This window comes from Lepidochelys kempii, chromosome 12 (assembly GCF_965140265.1).
Source record: "Lepidochelys kempii isolate rLepKem1 chromosome 12, rLepKem1.hap2, whole genome shotgun sequence".
Taxonomy (NCBI): Eukaryota; Metazoa; Chordata; order Testudines; family Cheloniidae; genus Lepidochelys; species Lepidochelys kempii.
In genome coordinates, this window is record NC_133267.1 from 38,214,302 (window position 1) to 38,238,455 (window position 24,154).

Consider the following 24,154-nt stretch of genomic DNA (forward strand, 5'->3'; position numbering starts at 1 on the left):
CACTCTGGGTGCCTTGTCAGTTTCACTTGCCAGTTTTTTCCTGCTAACCCAAGAGTTTGGTGCTGATTGGTTTTCCCATAGTGCTGGCCAATGGTTCCATTTTCATAACCAGAAATGGTCATTGACATTTGTTTACAAAGAGCCACGAAAACATTCCTTGTGTATGTTTCATAGGTTTTGTGTTTTTAAAACACAATAATGTTAATTTGGAGCCTAATATTTTCATCACTGTTCTTTTAAATGAAATGTGAATTTAGCAGAAAATTTTTAGAGGCCACGGCTTTTGACTCAAGCAGATGGCTTTAGTTAGGGTAGTTTCAGTGGCAGGTTTCTGGGATGCCAAAAATCAATCTCTCTCTCTCTCTCTGCAGTCAAGAAAGCCATTGAGAGAATCCTTAATAAATAAACAAAAAACATTTTCAACAGACAGTGGGATGGAAAATGACTCATAGGAAAACAGAGTATAAAGTATACTCTAGTATTAGGTATTACATGTGTCAAGTTTCTGTTTTGCATCCAAGAATGCTGTGGTTTTTCTCCAAGGATTATGCCATTGTGGAATAATGTCATTGTGGAGTATTTGGTCAAGATGAGTTGATCGTGTCTGGTGGTTACTTGCAAATAAATATCTATGTGTTTTCCAGAGTTTGGAAAATCTTTGACAAGCAGTTTTCATGAAACGGCAGTCACATTGTTGCCATCACTGTTCCCAGCCTTGCCAAGTACCAGGCAAATTGCTGGAGTCATGCTTTCTTATCGCCTTTTCCACAGCGGACCTATTTTTCCCTGGGGTTGATACGAACAGTTGGGGCGTGTTTCTTCAGCCTTCACTAGTGTGACTGGACCTAGTAAAGCCAGTGGGACCAACCACATATGTGACGGTAGGAGCGGGCTTCAGTTGTTTGTATTAATGCCAAGTTAATAAAACCCCCACGTTACTGAAATGAGGAGAGGGAGAACTCGATCCTAGCAATTTGCATGGTATTTAGCAGAGCGGGAAACTCTCATTAATGTTAACAAGACTGGTTGTGGGTTACTGGTGGATCCTTTGCAGAATAACCCTCCAATTCCTGGGCTTGGTGAGTATCAAGAATTTCCTGCTCAGGCCTCAGTACACAACCCTGTAATTTATTGTGTCTGTCAGCCAAGGATCTCAAAGTAATGTGCGAACCTTACATATTTAGTCCTTGCACCTCCCCTGTGAGCGTACTTGTTCCCCCTGGTAAAACGTACATCATCGGTGACTTGCCCAAGGTCACGGAGTAAGCCATCGATTGAGTTGAGAAGAGAATGCAGGAGTGCTGACTCCCTGTTCCCTGCTCCAGCTGTTCCTTTTGTCTTGTGTCCACACTTCCAGTGCTACAGTGCCCAGGAATATTGCTTCATCTGTTTCTGGGGTATGTCAGTGGAGTAGCATGCTTTCTCTGGTTATTTAAATCCATTGAAAATTACCCGTTAAATATAAACCTTTTACAGTAAAGTTTGATTTCCAACCTCTCTGTGGGAAAAGCGTACTTGTTGACCATTCCAAATGTTATTTAAATTAACTGTGTAATTGCTTTTAACTGGTTCTCAGATATTCTACCTATACAAATCCATGTTCCACAAAGGCCTGGCCAGGGTTTTGACAGCCCAAGGCCAATACAAGACAGTTAAGAGGTTGTAGTTAAGAGGCATTTAAGTATGTCAAGAAAGTGTTGAAGGACAAACTCTAAGGAAGGGGTTCCTGTGCCAGGTTCTGTCTTTTGTAAGTCAATTAAATACTTTTAGAACAATATACACTATGGGGGACTATCTTTAAAAATTCTGAAATCACAAACACTTGAGGAAAACAAGATCATTTGGATGTAGATGGTCTGGTTTTGGAGGGTCTGCTGGCAAAACGTGGGTACAATTGCAAACTTAAGTTACATGCACGCAGAGACTACGTACACAAATAGGGTAATTGCACACACAAATTGCCATTTCCATTTGCAAAATTATTTTTTATTATTGCCACTCGCACTTTACAAGCCCCAAATGAGACTGGAGCCCCAGTGTGCTGGACGCTGTATCTACACATATCAAGAGACAGCTCATGCCCCAGAGAGCTTAGTCATAATAGACAAAACAGAGCGGAGGAGATGAAACAGAAGCAAGAGGCACGGTGATTTGCCAATGGACACACAATAGGTCAGTGGCAGAGCTAGAAAAACCCATCTCAATTTTCTTTGGATTTTTTGTGGGTGAGTCGTGTCATGAGGGCATCTGGGGACTGGAGTGGGTGGGTGGGTGTGCATTTATGTGTGTGGGGATTTTTGTCTTTTCAGTTGGCTATTTTCTTGTTTTGGGGAAAGCTACTGCAGTTTTTTCTTGTTCAAATATATGTCGAAGGTGCTAGTGCCCAGCACAGGTTCTTGTTTTAATGTTTAGAAAAAAGACATCAAATAAAATGGTGTCTGGAGTTTTGAAAATCAAACATCAAAATGGTACGACTGCTTGCAATTTTGAGAGCTGCTGCCAATCCCGTTAACACCTTACGTACCTGGGAGAGCTGGCTGAAAAAGAAACGAATACAGTGAAAATTTAGTCGGGTTTTATTGTGCATTTTTGGGAGATCTGGATTCCAGATTTCAATTAAAAATGTCAAACCTTGAAAAATTCTACCCAGTTTTATAGTGGATTGCAAAACCTGGAAAGAAGTCATGAAAAAACCCCACTTTTATTTCCACAAAAACTAGATTTTTTTTTTTTTGCAGGGAATGGCAGTGAAACAGCAACTTTGCCAACAATTTTGACCAGCTTTCTGATCTGGACCATTCCTCCTCCGTTCTCTCGCACCCCCACTACCCCAAGTGCTCTCTTCTCCCCTCCCAAATACACGTACTTCACTAATAAAATGCTGAATGCCCTCAACCGTTTTCAGGATAGAACAATACCTGTGTCACAATGGGTCTACCTTGGAGGGGTTTGGGATATAATACGGGTCAAGAGACAGCGGATGAGCCAGTGTATGGTGAAGCATCTTTAGTGACAGTAGATCACTGTGTACAATCAGGAATGCAATATCCTTGCTATAATGCAATTATTCTTCGTAGGTCTGTTGACCTGAAACCAAACGCATTGCAAACTAGAGCTTCCAGGCAAACCTATGTCTATATATACACGTATGGACTGGAAAGAAAATCCAGTTTTCCATCCACTTGGATGTTTTAAGTGGATTAAGCTAAAAAACCACACTGCAGGGCTTTCTTAATTGGAAAATCTGAAGACTTACCTGTAGGGCCTGCTAGAATCCATTTCTGGTTGACTGGAGATTTTGTCCTATTAGCAGTGACAGAAAGTGTGTCCAGTGGTCTGGAAGTGTACCCCATGCTGTCAGAAGAATGATGCTTAGTTTCTTCAACTTGTTCTGAAAGTTCACCCCTGTCTGGTTAGTACAGTACCCAGAGGGAATTTTTGGTCTGTCATATCATCCTTTTATATGCTATCGGTGGATATGCCAGAGGAGGCATCTTAGGTTTTGATGTAGGAGCAGAGAAAGGGATGATATGATAAGACTCTTCAGACGACTTGGGGGGGATACTGATGATCTCTGAAGGGAACTGTGTCAAGCTGTACTTGGTCCATCAGTGGGTCATCCCAATGCATGACTTGCATGTGGGGGAGTGATGAAGGGGGCTAGAGAGGGGATCCAAAAGATGAGATCTGCCTAGGGTGTTTTCTTGGGGGATGATTCCTCATGGGAATATTTTTTTCTCCATCAAACTGATTTGTTGGTCCCCTATTCTATTTTTCTTGAAACATGTACATTTAGTACTAGGACAGTGTTGGCCTCTGTCTATCCAGCACGAGCTGTTTCAGTTCTAGCTTCTCACCACTAAACCTCAACCTGACCTGGAGCAACCACTTCTTGGAAGGGGGTGAGGCACAGCCATTTAAAGCCAAATGGAATGGAGGTTTTGTGGTGGGGACAGCTTCTCACTGGCAACTTTTGGTCTCTACACCTTGGGCTGGATGGGAACCAAAGATCTAGTTGTCTGAGATTCCATGGAGGTCTCTAGAGAGTGGTTGTGCTATGTTTTAGTCTAGACAATTGGCATCAAGCATGAACCTTAGATAGCAAGAGATGTTTGCTCTGCTACTTTGCCTTGATGCTTTCCTTCTAAAAACTTCCTCGGTATTTTCCCAAGTTTTGTTTTTTATCTAGTATCCTAGGATAAAACAATTTAGCGAAAATCAGTGAAAAGTGACACTGGATTCTATGGATTCTTAAATAAAAACCTCTAACAGCTATTTCTTCCTAAAGTTTTCTGGCAGCAGATGACAGACCTGGATCGTGATGTGAGACGTAACATGGATTAGCTCCATGCTGAGACACATGCAAGACTGTATGGCTGCCCATCAGAATGCAGAATAGGTCAAGCAACAGTAAGAAAATGGTTTCGTATTTCCCTTTCATTGGTAAATCCTCTACCACAAATACTATACAGAATGCTTCCTATATGTAGGGCTAACTTAGCTGACATGAGCAGGCCCAAGTTAAGATGCAACAAGCCAGAACAAGTAACTGCTGAACAAGCCCAACCAAGTAATTGCTGAAAGAACTAACTCTCTATATTTTTTCAGCATTCACACACAGACATGAGTTGCTCTCATTGCTAACTATGGTGAATATGTTTATAGTAGATAAAGGAGGCAGAAGCTAACTATTGTGGATATGCAGTGTTATAGCTATGTTAGTCCTAGGATATTTGAGAGACAAGATCAATGAGGTAATATCTTTTATTGGATCAACTTCTGTTGGTCTCTCTCTCCAACAGAAGTTGGTCCAATAAAAGATATTACCTTGCGGTTATGTTTATAATAAACAAAGTAGGCAGACCCCCCCCTACACATTTGCCTTACGCAATCTGCAGAAGGATTGGTCCTTACGTGCAAGAACTGTAGATATTAGTAGCTAGGAAAGATGTAGCTAAACGGCAGTATGTGGCATGAATTAGAATTGTGATATCACCCCCTGTGTCTAAGCCTGGCCAGTATAGGAAAAGAGCTGCTACATGCCTAATAAAGTAACCCGACTGACGAGCTGGAGTTGAACTGAGCGTTTTGGATCCCAAAGAACTGGATGAGGTGTTCTTCCAGAACTGGATGAGGTGTCCTGGAGAAGCCGAATGGAAAGGTCTTGGAGGGAATCCCAACACTATATAGTTCTCTCATGCCCTAAACTGGGCCTTGGTGACTGGAGGAAGCACTTTAATGGTTACATTTTAAAAAAAATTGTTGTTTGAAGGCACCACCCTGTTTTCTTAGAGATTTGTGTTCTGTGCTATCATACAAGAGACCCAGGGTTTCTTAGAGGTCTTTGCTATCATATAGGAGACCCAAGATAGATTCCCGATCTTACCCATTTGGTGGATCCCTCGTAGAACAGATTTTTAAGGTGCCCCAAAACCAGCAAGCTTAATTCATAAATCAAATGGTGATTTCCTTGAGTCAGGTTAGCATATTTCATAGAAATAAATAAGCCCTTCTGTACCAGGGACATATCATCTATTATTAGCTACTCACTAGTTACTGTTAAGGCTGGTGTTTGTAGCAGTTCAGGTATCCTATGATTTTTCTGCATTTTTTGGCTATTAATTTTCAGATTTGTGTCTGAGAGTTTAAGAAGAGTGTGGGGTGGTTTATACCTAACCCATCACCCTACCATACAAAGATCCATAACTGCTGGAGTTAGGGTATTGTATTATGTTACAAACCCCCCAACCTGTTCATTCTCAGACAGGAAGTAATTTAGGCCCAAAGTTCTCAAACTTCCTCTGCAGATATGTGCCTTCATAATTGGTCCATACAGTGCTTTGACGGCATGGAAGTGGGAGGGACAGATCACAAGCTAGATACCTACCTGGACTTCTGCATGTGTACTTGCAAAGATCGTGCAAGAAATCGCAATACATATGCAAGCATATCTATGTACCTTAAAGTTTTATACTGCATTCTATCACCATAGTATCTGAGCTCTTCCCACCTAAAATTAAAAGCAATAGCAAGATCCTTAGTGGAGTAGATGGAGTCACTGACGCTCCCTCTTTACAAGTTCAGGAGTCTTTTTGGAGTAGGTTTGGTGGGGCGTGTTTTGCAAGAGGTTAGGGAAAAAAGAGGTGTTTGAATAGTGTGTCACTTATGGTTGAAAGGCGTACAAACAGAGGAATCCTTTGCCACGTTTCCTAAAGTTGGAAGACTTCCTAAAATTAGCCTTGGGCGTTTCTGTGCATGCAGTTCCAAAAATCTGGGCCCTAACAGGGCTAGGGCTAGGATTAGCATGATGGGTTAGGATTACCGTAAAGTGTCGAGGCTAAATACGTGTGTTTTATTAACAGGCTTAAAAACCAGTGCCCACAGCCCCCTCTGCTGCTTGAAAGTACAGATTGTAGCCTTCCAGTTGTGTTTGTTGCCCGCTTATTTAAAGTTTCAGCACTTTATTTTACATATTTTAAAACACATCAATAAAATAGATTTAAAAAAACCAGAGAACTTAAGACTAGGTTTTCTTTGGCATTTTAAGTTTTAGTATTTATTTCCAGATATGCTGGTGTGATGGTATGTTGCTATTAATGGTTTTAAGCTTTTAATTGCAAAATAAAGGAAATCTTGTTTAAAGTGACATAAAACTAACTTAGTCAGGGACGGTACTTGGAGGTCAGCTGGAACATGAAAGGGGCCTGGCTTTATGGGAGGGGCTTACATGCAAGATTTGGTTGGATCTTTGCCTGGTCAAAAGGCAGCAGACCAACTTCTTTGTTTGGAGGGAAATAGTTTGCTTAAAATGTGTTTAGCTTAGATAATAGGATCTTAGGTGCCAGCCTTTCAGTCCAGGCAGCTTACGGGCCTAATGCTCTTTCACTTGCCTACCATAAATCAGGAATAATTCAATGGAATTATCAGTGTAAAATCGCGTGAAAGCAATAATCATTATTGTTCTGTAAAACACCATGGGCCAGATTTTTAAAGGTATTTAGGCACCTGACTCCAACTGAAAACAGTGGGAATTAGACACCTAAATACCTCTAAAAATCTGTCTCCATATTTGTTGATGACGTAATGCCAATTAATGGGTGAATCACGATTGTACTCCACCTTCCATTCTTGCTGGGCATTCTTTTGTCTGTTATGTCTATAGAAAGGCGAAGCGCACAGCCCATAATTAGGTTCTGCATTCTGATACCATGTTCTGTAATTTGAAAATACCTCAAGCAACATGGAAATATCAGTCATCCAAGTTAATGTTGTGTGTGTGTGCATACACTACATGCTAGTTTGTTTCCACATTTCCTTGGCTTTGTGCCATCCTCCAGATATGCCAAAAACCAAATGCAGGTGCTGAACGAAAGCAGCAAGAGGGAGCACACGTTTAAAAAAAAGAGCCGATCTATTGGTACGTTTGAAAGGATCGTTTTTAATCTGGAGTGTGGCTGAGAGGTAAGAAAGTGAGCAGGTATCAGAAGGAAAGAACAAGCCTGCTGTCCCGGTGGAGCGTGAACCTCTATTTCCCACGTGTGATTCATGGTCTATCTCCCCTCCCCACCCTGTTTTGGTCATAATGGATCGTTGTTGCAGCCCAAAGTTTGACCTACTTTTTCTTTTCTCATGCTATCTCTTTGCAAAATCCCTCATTCTTTGTGTGTGATTTTCCAAAACAAAAGAGTTATTGCTGTTCTTTTCTAAAGAAGAAAAATCAGTCCTAGTAGCTCAGCACTTAGCAGCCTTCCAGTAGAAACCAGTGTTTCCCACTGCTCCCAAGCAACCCACCCAACAATAATAAACCGAAGTGTGCAGCCCAGAATTATTGAATAACCTTGTAACGAGGCAGCCGTCAAAGTTCTTGATCAGCCTTACCATAATAGCCTAGATCTCCTGAGCAACTCTACGACCGCAAACCGGTATGTGAATCTACAAGAGAGCAAAAAAGAAACGTAATACTAAAGAGACAGATTTCACTTTTGAGCTTCTGGGGAGTTGTAAATAATGTGATTTTAAACCTGATTCATTCTATTCTGGTGGTATCATTAATCAAATATAATCATCAAAACATTTTGGGGATGGAGTGGAGAGCAGGGAGCAGACATTTGGATGCACTGTTTTTGATTCCCAGCTAAAACAAATTGCATCAGTATTTTCTTCTATCGAGAGTGAAAAATGTCCAATGTCATGCTTTTTTGGTGACCACCTAAAAACTGCTTTGTAAAGTCGAGGGGGCCCAGTACAGTCTCTGATAGCATTAAGGGCTTAGTGTGGTATTTTCAAAAGAACCCTATAGAGTTAGGTGCCTAACTCCTTTAGGCTTCTTTGAAATTACCAGCCCTTGTTTTTAAAATCTGAGCAAAGCATTTGCAGGGCAGGGCAGGGCATCTCAGGTTTTACTCCAGTCTTGGATGACACTGATAGTGATTTATTTTACTGTTGTCAGAAACCTGTCTGTGGTACTTTATGTAGGAGACCGGCAGTAGTTGTGCATCCATTTGACATACGCTAAACCCTGTATTTGGTCATGCACGGGCGGGGGGACAGGAACTTTTGCATGTCAGGAAATTAACTTCCTCCTGACTCTCCAATATGCAGCTGTCAGTGCGCTTCCCAGCCCAGCAGGAGCAACAAAAGGAGCCCCAGTGAAACATCAGCCCTAACGAGTGTCCAAATAAAGATAGTAAAACGTGGCACATGGGAGGTCGAAAAGTGAGATTCAGAGTATATAGCCATATAGGAGTCCACAGTCAGCACTGCAGGAAATCCGTGTAATCAGTAGCCTTTTTATAGGCTTATACAGATTCCATGGGACATTTGTACAGACCCTAAGGGAATCATACGAGCCTTGGCATGCTTGCCTTAGGGTTTCAGTTCTCCTCCCATGTACGTGCACGCGCACACGCTTTGCAGGGCACGATCCTGTCTCCCAAGCACAGATTCCTGATTATTTGTTTGTATGCTCCCCGCTCCCATTGTGGCAGCTGCCGTACGAGCACAGAACAAAAAGACGCTCCTTGCCCCAAAGCACTTAGAGTCTCAATATAAGACAAGAACAAGGCTAGAGTCCAGCAAGGCAGAGACCAGCAAGAAAACACTGACCAGCATGGTAAGCTGTGATCTCAGCACACCTGCAGCCGACCTGTTGTCAAGTTATTTTTCCTAGACCAAGATGCACCCGATTTCCCCCAATGGAATCCTTAGCTCACCTCTGGGTTTGGACTCTCACCTTCTTTGAGCCCTAGATCAGCCTTGGGTTTCCAAATGGATCAGACTCCAACATCTGACCTTCTCTTGAGGGTGGTTCATGAGCAATCTTCCTCAGATTTTCCTTCTCTTGAACACAACTGGTTTAGTGAGCAGTGGTGGTTCTAGATCAGACGTTCAGGAGGAATAAATATCCATGGCAAAATGTCTGAATTTCAAAAGTTTCATGGACACCCAGCCAAATACTTGCAAATAGCGAACAGTATGGCCCCACAAATCATAGTGCTTTGCAGAAATGTTTGCAAATCGAAGTTGGGTTTTCTTCCTATTTGATCCGTTCAGTGTGTTAATCCAGAAGGGATTTACACAAGGACTGAAAAGTCATTTGGACCTTATGCACTGGTTTTGTGACTGCACATCGAATATGAAATTTATTAGCCAGGGTAGAACCCTGGATCATTTGTGTGAAGAAAGCAGGAACTTACCAACTTGACATAAAGGAGAATCTTAGTGAGGTGCAGCAATATAAAGATTTATATCCTAGAGTTGCAAATGGTTAAGTCTGACGTTCCATCCATCCAAGGGCAGGGATGCCCCATACACACAATATCAACACTCTATCCATGGAGTGTTCAGGCAGCAGTCTGTAGCCAGCCCATGACTGCCGATATAGAAGCATGGCCATCATTTATCCCAACCACAATCAACATTAAAACACCTTATGGTGTAATTGAGACTCCGGTTTCAGTTTAGAATATAATTATTTGTCTTCTCTAGTTTCTTAAAGTGATCCTGTAAATCTTGCCTGCCAGTGATATCACCTACCTAACCGATGTATAACCCCTGCTAATATCCTTGTGAAATGGATACAGATGTCAATGAAACATTAAACTTTGCTTTTTCCACACATTTCCCTCAATCTTTCAGCTAACTTTTGTCTCTTGTAAATGGCAAACTTTATTTCCCCCCTCCCCACCTGTGAGCCAGTTGCTAAATACATTTGAAACCTCAACACTTTGTCTTCTGCTACTTATTTAATTACCTTCTCTTGCTTCCACTTGATTAAGTTCATCTGTCTGTGGGTCTTTTGGTTAGTATTAAGTTTCCTTTATTTCGGGAAGTTGATTTCCACACTGTGTTTTCTCCAAGTTCCTGTAAGTGAGGAGTGTAGTTTTTGGTTCAGGTTTTTCCTCCCTGTTTTGCAGTTCTCCCTTATCTTAAGGGATTTCTTTGAGCACTTTTTCCCAAGCAGACTGACAGTTTCTGATGCTGAAGGCAGAGCACACGGTAGTGAGAATGGCTAGCTAGATGAGGAGCTGAGACTATTGAGAACTATGCAAACTTTGCTTGTATTACTCTTGTCCTCTCGCCCTGCATCCCCCTCCTCCTTCTCTGTTCCACCCATCTGTTATGTCTCCTCATAAACCTAGATTGTGAGCTCTCTGGAGCAGGACTTGCTTTCTTCCTAAGTGTTTTTATAGCTTCTAATTCAGCGAGGTCTTGATCTTCCGCTGGGTCTTGACTGTCATTCAGATCATAAAGAATAATGATGGTGGTAATGTAACTATCATCCAAAATGCTTCAACTGGAGGCAAACCCAAATTAGAGCTCCCATTCCAAGAGCTTCATAACTTTGGAGAGGTTTGGATCAGAATTACAGTATTAACAACATAAGTGCATTTTAAAACGATGCCTCTTTGCTAGATTAGTGGCCAGTGCTGAGAAGGCTGTTGGATGGACTGGCTGAATGAAGTGATCCAATGTGGCCATCCGATGATCAAAAATCTCCCTCGTCTCCAGTGATTTTGTATGTCAATTTTACAATTTGAAAATTGTATGTCAATTTTACTCTAAGTAAAATTAGTATTGAAAATGTGTTGGAAATCACCCCCCAAAATACATAGTCACGGGTCTTACAAGAAGTGCAGGAAATTAATGAAATCGAATGACGCTGAGCAAAAATCTGCTTCTACACAATTCACATGCTCTTAGAGAATTTCTAAAGGTTTGGCTATGAATTTTTACGAACCCAATTAAATTTTGCACACATCTGTTGAAAGTCTGAAAGAACCTGCCTTAACCAATTAATGAGTAGAACACCAGCAACAGGAAGAAAGAGTCCTATCCAAGAGTCACTTGAGTCCAGCTGAGTTTTATGTTCTGTACAATCCTGTTGAATGAGGGACTTTATCAAATATACAGACGTGTTTGTATCTTCGTGCCAAGTCCATAGTTGCTTGTGTGAGCTTATAACCTATTAATATTTCTCTATCATTTAAGCATAGTTCTGCTGAGAGAAAAATCATTACTGCACAGTCACTTCAAATAATATAGGGGGCCAAGATCTAGTCTTCCATATGTATGGCTTATGCACACCTCCCTGGTGATACCTGCGTACAATTTCAGTAATAGTGGATGCAAATGAGGCATATATTTCTTTTGCCCACACAATTGCATGTTTATGTTATGTGAAGACTCTGGCCTTTCAGCTGAGGATGAAATTTGATGAATTTAAGCTGCTGTTATGTATATGTTTAAATCAAACTGGAATACTCCGATATGAAATCTGACTGGCACAGTGGTTACGTCTGAGAGCTGTGTCAATCTTTGAGGCTTGGCCTAAAGTGAGGATTACTGGTAAGGGTCTTTCTGCACTGGTGCAAGTCCAGTGGTGTGAGTGCTAGGACAGAGAGAGAGACGGGACATTTTAACCAGAGCTGGTCAGGAATTTTCAACAAAACTTTTTTTGTTGAAAGAGGTGGTTTTGTCAAAATTGAAAATGTTCATGAGAAAGGGTTGGTTGGAAAAAAGTTTTGAAATTATCAAAATGTCCCTTTTAAAAAATTTTCTAAATGAAAAATGCCAGTTTTCTGCTTCAGAACAACTTTTCCCCCCAAAAGTGTAAGGCAATGAGAGGGAAATAATTTTTAAATGGTCAAAATGAACCAAAACACTTCAAAATTTTGAAATGAACTCTTGCAATTTGACCCAAAACAACACTTTTTTTTTTGTTGACTTTGCGGCTTATGAAAACGTTTCAGGGTTTCAGATTTTCATCCCAGTTCAAACAGGAATATGTTTTGGGAATCTTGAAAAATTTTGCAGGATGGGAAAATTGTTTCCTGCCTAGCTCTAGTTTGTACCACTATGCCAGGGGTTTTCAACCTTTTTTTCATTTGCAGACCCCTAACCAATTTTGAATGGAGGTGCTGACCCCTTTGGAAATCTGAGGCATAGTCTGCAAACCCCAAGGGGTTCACAGACCACAGGTTGAAAACCACTGTTCTATGGTATCGACAGCCTTTCGCAAAACCCTTAGACACGGTCTGCTTACCCCAAAAGGGTCAGTGGACCACAGGCTGAAAACCACTGTACTGTGCTCTGAAAGCTTGCTCTGAGCAGGTTTAGATAAAACTATGATAAAACTCTTGAACTCTGCCCATGCTTATGCCTACCTGTAACGATGTTGGTTCTGGCAGGACCCAACTGAGAGTGCCAGTTCAGAACTAATTGCTTAAAGCAGGGCAGTTACAGACCAAGGCTGGGGTCTCTATTCACACCAAAGCAAACCAAACCAGCCAGACAGAGAGGACTTCGGTTTTACCCCACTGGCTAACCACAAGTCACACAAGCAATTCCCTTAGACACTCCAGTTTCCCAGTAGCACTGCGAGTGCCACTCGTTATGGGGACAAATGGTTATGAAAACCAGTACCCCAGTAAAAGAAAAAAGGTTCACTCGATCCCAAAGGACCAAGCCCCAGACCCAGGTCAATATACAAATCAGATCTAATCCACAAATCACATTGTTGCCAGTCCTTTAGAATCTAAAATCTAAAGGTTTATTCATAAAAGGAAAAAGAGATAGATGAGAGCTAGAATTGGTTAAGTGAAATCAATTACATACAGTGATGGCAAAGTTCTTGGTTCAGGCTTGTAGCAGTGATGGAATAAACTGCAGGTTCAAATCAAGTCTCTGGAGAACATCCACAGCTGGGATGGGTCATTCAGTCCTTTGTTTAGAGCTTCAGTTTGTAGCAAAGTCCCTCCAGAGGTATGAAGCGGGATTAAAGACCATATGGAGGAGCTGCAGCAGCTTTTTCATATTCTCTTGCCATGTGGTCTTTCTTTCTTTGTTCCAGAGATAAGCTGCCCATCACATGGCCTGGAAACACCTCAGAGTTCTGTCCATAGGCAGGTCCCTGCACACCTTGCTGAGTCCCAAGGTGTGTCTGCCTTCTCTCAGTGGGTCAGTTGTAAATCTGATGGTCCTTAATGGACCATCAAGCAGGTTAGGCAGAGCTGACACCAACTTATCTGAGGTGTTCCCCAGAAGCATAGCACAAGTTTGAAATACAGACAATATAGAGCCAATATTCATAACTTTAACTACAAAAATGATACATATATACAGATAGCATAATCATAACCAGCAAACCATAACCTTGTCTTAGACACCTTATTTGACCCCCTTTATACAAGATTTGGGGCCACTACAGGACTTTAGTTGCAACAATGATCTATAGGGTTCCAGTTCATGTCAATAACGTCACACTACCCCACTGCTAAAATCCTTGCACCTGCATTACTGGTATCACTTTCGCCCTGATTCATCAAAACACTTATGCACACGCTTAATTGTAAGCGAGTACTTAAGTCCTTTCCTGTTCAGCAAAGCACTTAAGTACATGCTGTGTAAGTCTGTGGGACTTTAGGAAGTGTCCAGCTAATGCTTAAATGCTTTGCTGAATAGGAGATGTAGTGTAATAAAATTCTATGTTCTAGCGTATACACAGGGCATGTGCCGCACAGACACGACCATTCCCACTCTCCAAATAGGACACTCTTGTTTTCTATTTTTGAGCCAAACTATCCCGACTCATGCAGAGATCAGCATTTAACATATTTAAGTATTTACTGCTATTTCAGAGGACATGAAATTCCTACAGCTGTGTGGGAAGCTCAACGTTAGTTAGACAAAAGGGGTGGGGGGGGGGAAACAAGGCATTCAAAAAACACTTTGCTTGATGCAGGATCTTGGCAGGATGTAATTGCATATAGCACTGGGCTTCCCCTTTTCTGTTGCAAGGTTCTAACAAGACTCATCGTGCTTTTGGAACTTACGGGCCCGGTTGGTCAAGTCCGATCAGTGCAGCTGATAGCACAGTTACAATTGTACTCGGAGCTGACAGCCTGTGCTGTCGCATGAATGAGGCAGTTGGGTCAAGTAATCCACCATCCGTGCAGTCTTCTTCGTACCGCCAATGAAATTGTTGTATGCAAGTTAGCTGTAGAAGAAGGGTGGGAAATGGTTGACTTACCTCTGATATTGCAATGGTCTAGGACTCTCGGCATGGCACGGATACATGCCTTACTGTAGCCATACACTGCACGAGTGTACTTTGGAAAGTAAAAATGGCTGAGAACTTAAAAACTAGGTGGTAACAGACTGCGAAACCCAATAATGATTGAACCTGGTGGTATTCTGAACAACAAGAGCTCTCAGCTATGCTTGTAGGTGTTTACATTGCTCCATGCTGACTCAACAACTGTTCTAGGCTTCAGAGTGACACACAAAGTGACCATCCTGGAATCTTACGATATAGATACTATCGAAAAGGTACCTCCACAGCTTCTGGCCGATTGCTGAAACTACTGTGACCCTTGGACACCCTGTATGCAGAAGGGTTAGGGTTTATTATAAACAATATATTGGGTAATCATAAAAATCAAGGGACTGGATTCAGATTTCCAAAATTTTCAAGGTTATTGGCAGTGTTTTCCAGCTGGGCTCCAATTCCTTTTGCTGGAGCGCACACGGCTCTTTTATTCTCCTCGCTGTTTCCTGGTGTCTATAATGAGCTGTTGGAAGAGAAGGGCTGGCCCCCTCGGAATCAGGTGTGGACGGGGATTCATTGAAAAGTTATTGTAGCAACCTAACCCCTGCCATCAACTTCCAGAAGAATGGGGCCAACACAGAAGAATCAGAGAACCAAACACAACAGGTTGTTATGGCAACTGGAATGTTTTGGTGACTTATTAGGTCCTGAGAATTTAATAGTTTTGCAGGAGCTCACAAAATACCTTGGCTGGCGTTGCCTGGCTGTGATCCTTTCTGCTGCTTGTGGAGTTCTCTGTTCTAATCCTCAGTCTCTTGAAGTTTGATCTTATGTAGGCCACTGACCCTTTTGGCACCTGAGCAACTGGAATGCTAGCTATTTTGCTTTGCACTTGTCACAGGTAAAGTAGTATCTGCCACAATGCTGACCATTTGAGGAGCAGCTAGAGATGACACCTGGTGCGAAATGCAGTTACCCTGCTTTTGAATGTGAGCAAGTAATGCCCATTGGGAGGCTAAATACTTCAAAGTGTTTGTTAAGCTTTGGGCCATTTAACCAGCCTGTGAGAAGGTAAAAATAAAACCCCAACCAGTCGCTTTTAATCTCCTTTCCTCACAATTTGCTTTAACAACAGAAGAGCCCAAAACAAGAACCATTTGACACAGAGTGCTGGGTGAGTCTGGTGGCACCTTAAAGACTAACAGATTTATTTGGGCATAAGCTTTTGTGGGTAAAATACCCACTTCTTCAGATGCATGGAGGGTGAATGTTGTCCACTCCCAGTAATTGACGAGGAGGTGTCAAAACCAAGAGGTACTGGTACCAAAAAGTACCAAGAGGTGTCAATACCAAGGTCTCTTGGTATTGACACCTCCTCATCAATTATTGGGAGTGGACAACATCCACCCTGACTAAATTGGCCTTCAACATCAGTTCTCCACTTGTAAGGTAACTCCCTTCTCTTCATGTGCCAATATATATTTATGCATGTATCTGTAATTTTCATTCCATTCATCTGAAGAAGTGGGTTTTTTGAGAAGTGGGTTTTTTATCCATAGCATAACACTGCTGATCTCAGTGGGGTTACCCCAGCCTGCAAAGTTCTGGAGTCTGCAAAGCCAGAAGTCTCCTAAAGAACAGGTTTTGCATTAGATTTCGAGGATGTTGTGGTTCTGATGAAGCTGGGAACAGCCTAGTAATAGCCTTTCTGTGCCCAGAAACACAGAGCGGTGTGAAAATTAAACAATGAATCTGGAACTGTATTCCGGCTGTTGGAATCTAGATGCTGAAATTCCGAGAAGAGAGGGAGATTTAAGAAATTAAAATAGCCATGAAATGAGCCACATCCAGTCTACTGGGGTCTTATTTCCCTTCCTGGTCCTGGTAACCACATTCCATGTTGTTCTCTGCTTCTGGATGGAGAACAGTATAAAGAATATTGATGTTTGCGAGCGTTTAATCTCCCTGGGTATTCACCCTGCACAGTTGGATGTTCTTTCCCAAGAACTGCTTTTGAAAATCCTACATAATACAAGGCCAATGAGACAAACACCGTTGAGTTCCAAACTCTCCACCCAAGCACGAAGGAGATACAAAGCTTTGGATGTTTCCAATGCTGATACCGTTCTGCCCAGCCCTCTGTTGCACAACGTAGCTTTAAACTGCAGACAGAACCACAAACTGCTGGAATGCAGTTGCTAGAAAAGCCTCAGTAAGAATTCAGTAATGCATTTTGAATGACAGACAGTATCAGCGAGTCCATCTGAGAGCAGTTTGTAAATCCAAAATGAAGCCTGTCTGTAAAGTAAACCAACTAGCCTGAGATAGCTGTGAACCCAGCTTTATTCAGCATGCTCTTTTAAGGCTTGTCTACACGGCACGGGCAAAGGGGTGTGATTTGTAGAGTACTCTAATGTGTTGTGATCTAACTGCCCCCAGTAGATCCTGCTGGCGCATTCTAAATATTATTAAAGAAATAACTTGTAAAAAATCCCAAATTATGGCTTTTCTGATTGCTCCTTTGAAAGGGAACTGAACCTTTGAAGGCCTGATAATACATTAAGGTTAATTGGGAGTGCTGTACATACTCCTGCGGCCATGGAGCAGATACATATTATGTGCTTATGTGTCCAGTCAAAACTATCCAATATGGTTTAAACTTCAGATAGATAAGATTTAACGTAAGAACATAAGAACAACCATACTGGGTCAGACCAATGGTCCATCTAGCCCAGTATCCTGTCTTCTGACAGTGGCCAGTGCCAGGTACTTCAGAGGGAATGAACAGAACAGGTAATCATCAAGTGATCCATCCCCTGTTACCCATTCCCAGCTTCTGGCAAACAGAGGCTAGGGACACCATCCCTGCCCATCTTGGCTAATAGCCATTGATGGACCTATCCTCCAGGAACTTATCTAGTTCTTTTTTGAACCCTGTTATAGTCTTGGGCTTTACAACATCCTCTGGCAAAAAGTTCCACAGGTGACCCCTAGTTCTTGTGTTATGAGAAAGAGTAAATAACACTTCCTTATTTACTTTCTCCACACCAGTCATGATTTTATAGATCTCTATCATATCCCCCCTTAGCTGTCTCTTTTCCAAGCTGAAAAGTCCCAGTCTTATTAATCTCTCCTCATATGGAAGCCGTTCCATACCCCTAAATCATTTTTTGTTGTCCTTTTCTGTACCTTTTCCAATTCCAATATATCTTTTTTGAGATGGGGCAACCAGATCAGAATGTAGTATTCAAGATGAGGGTGTATCATGGATTTATATAGAGGTAATCTGATATTTTCTGTCTCTTTCCGAATGACCTCTTCACAAACAATCTGCACATCAAGAATTCTTCTCTGAAATTATTTGGTGAATAATTTTGAAGAAATAAATTGGTCTTCAGGGTATGCTCAAAAGTTTTCCTCTTTCTGTAGGAAGGCACATCACTGCTGTTACTGGGTGAATCATCTCTATTATCGTCCCACCAGGAACAGCTGGTAAGAATGAGCAAACACCTTTTTCTGGCTTGATCTACCATCTAAAAATAGATCATGCATAGAAATGGAAGGGATTTAGAAAACTGACAGAGTCTCCGAAGCAGTCAGGTGAAATCTTCTCAGCTACTCCCTGTCTGTTGCTGCCACACTGATGACAGGTTAGATAGTAGCTATTCCTAATAGATGGAATTTTTTCTCCCATTAAAGTTCCCTGGGAGGTCAATGCACTTGAGGGTTTGGGGTTTTTTTTCTTACCCTCCCCAGCTGTAACTTATTTATAGACTCAACCTCAAAACTGCCATGGGACACAAGTCTGTGGCTTACCTTGTAGGGTGACAGGTTTCAGAGTAGCAGCCATGTTAGTCTGTATTCGCAAAAAGAAAAGGAGTACTTGTGGCACCTTAGAGACTAACCAATTTATTTGAGCATAAGCTTTCGTGAGCTACAGCTCACTTCATCGGATGCATCTAGCTCACGAAAGCTTATGCTCAAATAAATTGGTTAGTCTCTAAGGTGCCACAAGTCCTCCTTTTCTTCTTGTAGGGTGAGTTACCATTTGCTCCAAACCCAAAGCCGAGCATTGCATCCATAGCTCATGCATGTCAGTGGGGAGATCCTGGAGCTTTAAACTTTATCAGAGGCTGCCACCTGAAGATATTTTCCCTAAGTAGAGGAATTAAAGTATCGATGGATTACGGTGATGGAAGAGTGATGGCTGCTTGCGTTGTGTATGAAAGCAAAAGTTTGGCCTTCTAGGAATAAGGAAAATTTAGCTCAGAATATTCAGCAGGCTCAGCACCGACCATTCGGCTTTTGAAAAGAACTCAAGCACCCTAAATGTCAGATTTTCAAACGAGCTCACGGTGGAGAATCCCTCCCCTCCAGTTGCATTGAGAGCAGAGGGTGCAGCTGGAGGCTGGGCTCTTTTTGGAAATCTGGCCTTTAGCACTTGTACAGCACTTTTCATCTTCAAAGTTCGTGAATATCACTAATTAACGGAGCCAGTCGGGAGCTTACTGTCAACGTGAAATGTGGTGAAAAGTGGAGGGAAAACGGAGGGTTTTTCCCTCGCTGGTTTCCAAACAGCTTTACAGATCAGCTCCCCTGCGAATTACATACATATCAGTGTCCTTATTTTACAGATGAAGAAAAGAAGGCACAGATAGATTAAATGACTTCCCAAGACCCCCGCCTAAGAGCCAGGATTACATTGTGAGTCCTTGTCCCTCTCTCGTGCTCCTGTCTCCTTCTCAGACCGCACCCCTGTCAGAATTAGCCCTGCTCTACACGATGGATTGATGAGCCATACCCCTTAGCAATGCAATTATATCAACCAAGCTTCCTGTGTAGACAGGGCTATTTCAGCTGGAGGGCTTCTCGCATCGACATAGCTACTGCCTCTCGGGGAGGTGGATTAACTACGCCACCGGGAGACGCCATCGGCGCAGGTGGCGTCTTCACTAACTGCTACAGGGGGGCGCAGTTGCACTGGTGCATCTGCGCTGCTGCAGCGCTGAAGTGTAGACAAGCCTGTAGGCATGCTGGGTAACTTAGGCTCCTAAATCACTTAGGATGTGTCTACACTGCAGTCAGAGGTAGGACTGCAGCACATAGAGACGCACCTGAGCAAGCTCGGGTACCAGTAGCAATGAAGCCAGGGCAAGGCGGACTTCAGCATGGGCTAACTGCCCGAGTGAGAACCCAGGGTCCCAGGTTGTTCAGTCTGCTCTGAAGCCCCTGCAGTCACAGCGTCACTGCTGGCTACGTTGCGTGTGTTGCAATCACACACCCCAACTGCCGTGCAGACGTACTCCATGGGTCTTTTGAAAATATGCCTCACTGTGTTTCAAAAGCACTTATGGCAGAAAGTGCTGTCTAGTGGCTAGAGCAGATAGCTCCAGGACCCCAGGGTCTATTCCTTTCTCTACCACTAACTCGCCGTGTGACACTGGGCAAGTCACTTAATTACTCCTTGTTCCTTGGTGTACGCATCTTTTAAATTATGCTGTTGAGGTTCTTATATTGCATCTACCGACTTGGGATCTGAGCGCCAGCCAGAGTGGAAGATAAAGAAAATAGCTCCCACCTGCCAAGTGCGGTTCCGCTCCATTCCTCCCCCAGGGGAAGAGCTTATCTGTGCATGGGTATTTTTTTATTCCTCTGACTTTGTTAGCTGATATGCATGGGGTGTTGGGGAAGGCAAGGTGAAGAAGTGCAGCGAGACTCAATCATAGTTTATAAAGTACCTTGAGACCCTTAAGTGACAGGTACAATAGACAAGTGAGTTATTATGGTTTGCATTGATTTGCTTGGCATCAAACTTGAGTTTGAGGGTATGCTGTATAAAGGCAGTGCAACAGAGACAGGCAGTACATTGCATCTCTGTCAGAGATAAGCTGAAGGCTCACAGATACTCCAGCACCTTTTAGAAGGGACCCTTGCTAAACCTGAGTCTTTCCAAGCAGCAACAGGTGTTCTCTTAAGATGAAACAGCCTTAGAGAAGGTTTACGAAGCAGCCAACCAGCCTCACGAAGTCCAGGTGCTTCACTCAATTTATGGATGCTCTCCTGCAACACATTCAGGCATTCATTATCTTCCCAGTCACTCTCAATCAGCTGCAGAGAGCCGAGAGAGGCTTTCATGTTGTTGCTGGCTTTGGCTCCCGAGTAGCTGAGGGGTGATTGACGGCTCTCCGTTTTACCATCATGAAAGCTGCGAGAAGCAGCTGTTTGAGCTCACCAAGCAGTGTGGACTTGCAGGAGAGAACATGTGATTGTGTGAGAGTTTTCCTCCTCGGTGCTCCAGCCGTATATGTGGGCAGCTTGCAAAATACCAGCATACGTGGGACGCCAGCCGGGCAGTGGTTGCTCAGCACAGGCCACTCTACTCTAGCGGTCTGCCCAGTGAGTTGAGAATCGATCTGTTCATTACCTTCTTTGCGTGTAACCCTGAGAAGGAAAATATGTGGCTCCCATGTTTCTCCCGGGATTCACAGCTCCACCTCCCCCACCCCTGCTCAGACTCTCCTCTCCGTCTTGGTTGTCTCCCTGCTCTCAACACCAGCTCGCACTCAGCATGTAAATACTTCTTTTTCCTCCAAAACACTCTCCTACCCTTCTTTTCACTTTAGTTGTCAGCCGTCCCACCATCTTCCCAGCCCCACAGACACAGGAGGCCATAGGTGTCATTCTGACCCGTCTGTCTCTCTTTCCCCCGCTCTCCCATGTGAACACTGATGGTTTTAACTCCATGGCCCATCCTTTCTTCTTTGATCCCATCACCAAAACACTTGTCCAGGCCTCAATCATCTCACTTTCCACCTCCTGCTGCCTCCTGTCTGACCTCTCTGGAGCTCAACTCGGCCCTCTCTGGCTCATCCTACGGTCTCTGATGCTGTATTTAACATGATGCTCCATCTACATTCAGAATCTCCAGAATCCTTTGCTGGCTGTCTATTGTTCATGTTCTCTTCACCAAGTTGCTGCCTGACTTAGCTCCTTCCCATCCCTCTGCTCTTGTCTCTTTTTACACACCTCCCATCTGCCCCCTCCCCGACTCTGTCCCCACTCCGGCTGCGACTGCTCATGTGACCGAGCCTGTCAAGTCATTCTCCTGCTCCTGCATCCCTTCATCTTCTCACACTGTCTGCTGGCCAAGGGAGTGCTGGGCCTGGTCCTCAGGGTTCTCTCTAGGAAACGGACATGATGCATCCGTGCTACTCTCTCTCCTTTATCCACAGTGCCCCCTTTCACCTTTCGGAGCTGGCTGGTCCGTAACCCTTTAGGGTTACCAGTGTCCCAGGGATGAATGATTATAATTATTTACTATTTTTCATTGTTAACGTAGGAGATGGTGGCTGAAGGACAGGACGAGGGGGTCTGGACTCCTGGGTTCTATTCCCACTGTGCTTTCCCATAAGCTCTCTGCATAACCTTGCGCAAGTCACTTAGGCTGAGTTTTTCAAAGGAGCCTTAAAAAAATCTTGTCTTCAATCTCTCTCTGCCTCAGTCTTGCAGTCAGAAAGAAGGGGGTAATACCTACTTACCCACCTTTTCTAAAGCTCTCTGAGATCTTTGGATGGAAAGATCTGGAGAAAGGCAAAGTGGAACTATTATACTTAATTTAATTGCTTTCTTATTCCTAATCAGATTAAAACTGTTACATCATTAGTCACAGCAGCCTCATTCACTTGTAAAGCCTGCCAGACTCAAATAAAGTAATGAAAATGGCTCAAAATGATATCAAGTAAGAATCATAGATTCCGAGGCCAGACGGGACCATTGTGATCATCTAGTCTGACCACCTGTTTAACACAGGCTAGAGAACTGCCCCACAATAATTCTCAGAGCAGAGCTTTTAGGACCACATCCAATCTTGATTTAAAAATTGTCAATGCTGGAGAATCGACCATGACCCTTTGTGACTTGTTCCAATGGTTAATTACCTTCACTGTTAAAAATTTATACTTTATTTCCTGTCTGAATTTGTCTAGCTTCAACTTCCAGCCATTGAATCATGTTATCCCTTTCTCTGCTAGATTGAAAAACCCATTATCAAATATTTGCTCCCTATATAGGTATTTCTAAGACATTGGGACGATCCTATTCAGTGTCTATGGGAAGGTGAGTTTAGTCATTCAGCAGAGCTGTCTCAATTACTAATCGTTTGATTTAGAAGTCTAGCTTGCTGAAAGGCACTGTCCACTGGAGCATGGAAATGGCTTCCCAAGAAGTCGTTAAAGCAGAAATATCTGTCTTTGCTTGCCCAAAATGCCACCCCCATGGCCCGCTTTCTCTCCTTTCCAGTACCCTGCTTTTCTCTTTGTCTCTCTGATGTTTAGGGTTGTTTGTACTGTTCTCTGCGTGAGACTCAGTGTGGGTGATATAGTGGAATCAGACATTGAACTAGGAAGCAGGAGATAGAGGTTCTCTACCACTGACCTCGTGTACAACCTTAGGCACATCACTTCATCTCTCGGTGCCTCAGTTTCCCTTCCACCCTTTGTTCTCTCTGTCACGATTGTAAGCCCTTTGAGGCAGGGATGGTTGCTTACTGTGTGTGTACTGCACCTAGTGCAAAGGGTCCCCATCCTCTGCTGGGGACCCGAGGCTCTGCTGTAATCCAATAAATGACACTATCATGCTCTTTTCCCTGCAGCGTTTAACTCTCACAGAGGAGTGTCTGAAGAGATTGGAAGGATTAACATTAATTGCAGTTAGCTGGATAGGTGGAGAACTATAGTTTGCTGTGTCTTGACAATGCAGCATCAGTCATAAATTCCCTACAAGAGGAAGTATGAAACAGGCCACTCATTGGTGTATCCCTTCTTCTGTGGAGTCAGATGCACAGGGGCCTTTTTTGGCATTGTGATGCTTCGACATGGTGATAAAAATTTTGACGTATAAACAACATAATTTTAATGGTTACAGTCTCAAAAACCAACAACTAGGCCATGGTGTTTCATTGTTTTTACTGGATGCTGTAAATCAAAGCTTTTCCCATCAATCTGTTTGGCATGTATTCTTTCCACTCCAGAATGTTGTCTGTTTGATAGCAATTCTTGGTGTGAAATTGACACTTAATGCTGCAAGACCAAGGGAGAGATTTTATGGCTCTTGCATGAAGACATTTGATTTGTGTGCTATATGTTTAGTGTAAAAAGAAAAGGAGTACTTGTGGCACCTTAGAGACTAACCAATTTATTTGAGCATGAGCTTTCGTGAGCTACAGCTCAGCTCACGAAAGCTCATGCTCAAATAAATTGGTTAGTACTCCTTTTCTTTTTGCGAATACAGACTAACACGGCTGTTACTCTGAAACCTGTCATTATGTTTAGTGTAGCGGTTCTCAAACCTATTTGATCGCACCCCCCTTCTTTGTGTCTGTTGCAGTTTACGCCCCCCACCCCCGCTCTCCCCACCACATCAGTCCAGATACCAGTGTGCTTATAAGTACATATACCGACACGGTGGTGGTGCTTCACTTGAATCAGTTTCGGCTTCTTTGTTTTCCACTTTTTTTTTTTCTGTTGCACGAATGAGACAATGATCCATTGTAATAAGAGTCAAAGCAAAACTGCGACTGTGGCCGATGCTTAGAATGAAATGTGCGCA

General features: G+C 42.9%; 1 protein-coding gene across 1 annotated transcript in view; it reads left to right on the top strand.

The window, feature by feature from the left end:
- ZNF469 (zinc finger protein 469) overlaps positions 1–24,154 on the top strand; it is a 408,895-nt gene that overhangs the window by 211,498 nt on the left and 173,243 nt on the right. Inside the window, exon 8 of the mRNA XM_073308156.1 lies at positions 4,289–4,410. The gene's annotated coding sequence lies outside the window, so the exon portion shown is untranslated. The remainder of the gene's footprint in view (positions 1–4,288; positions 4,411–24,154) is intronic.